The following is a 4,123-nucleotide window of genomic DNA, read 5'->3' on the forward strand; positions in this document are numbered from 1 at the left end:
TTTACTGCATTAGTCGTGTAGCATTGTTACTATGAAAGTTCCTGCAACACTTGCACAAAATGATCAATGGTAGATGTTTTGAGTTGTTAACTAGTTTAGGTTCATTTTCCAAAGTTTTCTTTAGTTATTTATTGTTAATCCAAGTGGGTTTACCATCCTCTATTAGTAGTATAGATTATTTTCATGCAATTTACCTTCTTGCAACATAGGTGTTAAGACTCTTAAAGGAACTTAGTGCACATACCTTGCTGACCCATTTCAAGTCTCATGTCCCTCAGTTGAAAATTTGGATGTATTTCATGATGGAATAGGTAGTCTTTAGAATAGATATAGTATGGTTGAGAGGAACAATGGTGTGATTATCTTCATCTGCTATGGAAACCTACAACTGGCAAATAGGGAACTTAGTTGACATTTCTCTAAATAAGTTGAAATTTTGAAGTCTCATTTAATAATGTAAAAAAGAGAAAGATATTGTGTAATAGATGAGTAAAAAACATTGAGCCTCCCCCAAAGACACACGTAAGAGAAGAGTCACAATTTAAAACATCCAAAAATAAGACTCTAAGCTTTGAAGACCTATTTAGTTACCCATAAACTCAACAACCTTAATTTTTTCATACAACCATGACTCCATTTTCCCTATCTTTAACAATTATGGTAATGATGCACTTTCATTTCTCATTTGTTAACACATGCTGAGATGATGAAAGAAGTTTTATGTTGGACTTTAGAGGCATCTTCAATGATGATTCCTCTAACTAATTGAACCTCATGGTAGTGATTAAACTATTGCCAATTGACCTCAAAACCCTTAATGGTGAATCACAATCCCATCTGCAAGGGAAGATCCATGCTTCCCTATTCAAGCTAGAACATCATCAATATTTTGACTTGAGTTGGAGTGATTTCAATGGTACTACCATACGTCCTCAACTAGAAAAACTTTAAAAGTTTACATTGTTTAGCTTGGTAGGTGTTGATTTTGGAGGTGATATTCCATTGGAATTAGGTAATATTACAACCTTGAGGCACTTAGATCTGAGCTACAATAATTTGAAGAATAGGAGGTTTTGTAGAATGGATAAGAAATCTAAGATGATTAGAATACTTGGATATGGAAAACATATATTTGTCAATGGAATCTAAGAATTGGGGTAACACCCTTACCAACCTATCTAATCTCAAGGAGATTCACTTGGGTTATTGTGCACTTTCAGCTATAGTACCTTCTCTCCTAAACCTCTCTCACTTAATCCATCTAGATATTTCAAGGAATTCATTTTGTACCCTATTTCAAAATTGGTTTTAGAATGCTTCATCTTTGTTCTCCCTTGACCTATCTAGTTCTTATGTAAATGGATCCATCTTTCATATTTATTGTAATATTCATTAAGCCTAACATCTCTTGACTTTTCATTCAAATCCTACATATTAGGAGTTATTCCTCACTCCATTGCAAATATTTTAGTTCTTGGAAAGATAGACCTCTCGTACAATAATTTTAGAGGAGATTTACCACCATTTAGATCATTTTTTGGGAAACTATACCCCCTCAAACATGTGGATATCACTACTAACCAATTGTATGGAAATATTCCATATATACAATTTTGAATCTTTCTTCTCTTGAATATCTCAACCTTAGTAAAAATAATTTTGTTGGTGCACAAAATTGTTGGTTGACTTGCAATGAGCTTGCCTACTCTATTATGGGAAACCCAACACAATTTTGGTCAATGAAGAAGGATGAAACCTTGTTTATTCAACCTCTACACTTTAGGTTGTGCAAGACCTAGGTGGTTGTACCTTTTCTTAATGGTGAATAATGATTATGATTGCACACTTAGTGATACTCATGACTTGGTAATAGCTCTCAAGGAGAAGTCAAAATATTTGAAAAGCTTTGAGAAAGGGGAAATTACTATAAGATGATTTGTGAAATACTAATGGATTGAACCTTTCTGACCTACAACCATACATATACACTTACAAGAAACATGAAATGACCATTCCTTAGTCCTTTGGGCAAATAGAGTCAACTCCCACATAATCATTTTATTTAAACCCTTAGAGACAGTGTGCACCTCATTAACTATCAGATAAAAGGAGAGATAAATGCAATCCCTACCTTAGATGAATTTAACCCCAACTTAATAGACCAATGTAGACAAGTTCATGCAATATTTTCATTCATCTATATAAAATTATTAATCTAAGAAAAATAATGAAGAACATGAGACATTTAACACACCATGAGCCTAAAGAGATTTAAATGAGCTATTATTTCTTCCATTTCTTTCTAAGGAAATATAGAAGAGGATTTTGGATTTAAGAGCCATTGAGTAAATACAAAAAGATAAAAATATTTTACATGAGCTTAAAACTTGTAACTATTGATCTTCATATATCATCTTGTCCTTGTGTTTGTTCTCAAAATGCTATAAATATAGGTGTTGATACCTTTTCCTTTCAAAATGAAAACGTGCAAAGAAGTGTCAGACCTTTACATAACCATAACTAATTAACTAATTATAGAAAAAATAAATGTAAAGCTTAAAATAATCATTAGGCTTCATCAACCTCTTCTTCTACATCAACATCTTCAACTTCCTTGGGCATGTTTATGTATATTTCAATCCATTTTTCTATATGGGCCTAAGTGTGAAAGTTGAAACTATAGGAGGGTAGGCTTGCAAATCACTTCGTCTCTTACATTGAGCTACTTTAACCTCACTGATGGATTTGACAAATTTATTTTTTATTGTAATTAGTTTGTTAAGGTATCTATGGAATGTATCCATATGAGAAGTCTTTCCACCTCTATGCTTTCCATAACCACATGTGGGAACATCTTGAGTTCATTTTTCCAATCTTCAAGTGATTTAATCCTCTCATCTCTATCAAAAATCAAAGGGATGCATGAATGTTATACAATAGTGATTGTCTTCTAGTTATCTCCAATTTTCTGCCTTTCTTTGTTCATGTAAGCTAGGTTCTTTGACATTGTATCAAGGAGATCAATGATATGCCAAATTTGAATGGGTGCATCAGGATCTCTTTTAGTAACTTCATATAATCTATTCAATTCAAATTTTCAAGGAATCTATTTCCTTTCTATTTTAGAAAAATTTCCAATTCCTTTTACAAGGAAATCCAAGATACTTGACACATTATTATAAACCTAAAAAATGTAGTGCCTCTCCCAATGGATTTTGTACATCATCTTGATGGATGCAATCCTGACGATCATGCATTGTGATGTTTTATGCGAAAGTGAGTGATGTAAATGAATTATTTTAGAATAATTAAACAAATGGTTAAATTAGGTGATTTGATGAATTTATCACTTTAGCTATATTATTATATGTAATTGCACTTGATTATGTTTTTTAGTGTGTGGGATTTATGACCCTGGCAATAGCACATGGAGTTAGTGATTTAGTTGTTCATATCTAGCCAATGTCACCCCTGTATGGTCAACATATCCTATTTAATTGATTAATTAACCCCTCTAATGATTTAATATGGATTGATTTTCATAATGTGATTAGATCTGTGAGCATGTCTATGCATTTATAGGTTTGCATTTGTCATGAAAGTTATTAAGGAATTTTGTGATTTTTGGTTTAAGGGATTGTTGGGCTTTATCTTATTTAATTTAATTCCTAACAGCTTTGTCATAATTGAATTTCAATTACTTGGAATAGCCTATTTTTGTTTGGGTTGATTTATGGTTTAACAAGGTGATCTAGTTAATAAGACTAATCTATTATTCACTTGAAAAGTGAATAAATATCCCAGAAGAAATTTTGTTCCTCACTTCTCACTTTTGAATTAGAAAATTTGAGAGAACATTCAAAATCCTCTTCGAGAGGAAATACCATTTTGTTCATTGTAAGAGCTACAAGCGTGGGGTCATCGTGAGGTTGGTCCCATTGGATCCAACTCGAGGAAGTCTTGGATTGCCATAAATTTTGGCAATTTTTGTAGGGCTTTTATTTTACTTTTTAGATTCCAATATTTTCCCTTTTGGCTGCGAGGTAGGGCTCTATTGTTTTACTATTTCAGCTCCATTTCTACTTTATTTTTTGGTAGTTTTTTGGTAGGAGGTTGAGAACTA

The 4,123-nt window shown here is 32.5% G+C and overlaps 1 pseudogene; it reads left to right on the plus strand.

The window, feature by feature from the left end:
* Positions 1 to 657: 657 nt before the first annotated feature.
* On the plus strand, positions 658 to 1,617 carry LOC149544567 (receptor-like protein EIX1; annotated as a pseudogene).
* Positions 1,618 to 4,123: the final 2,506 nt, after the last annotated feature.

The sequence above is a fragment of the Cupressus sempervirens genome, chromosome 8 (genome assembly GCF_028749045.1).
Source record: "Cupressus sempervirens isolate cs-2001-9-10 chromosome 8, ASM2874904v1, whole genome shotgun sequence".
NCBI lineage: Eukaryota > Viridiplantae > Streptophyta > Pinopsida > Cupressales > Cupressaceae > Cupressus > Cupressus sempervirens.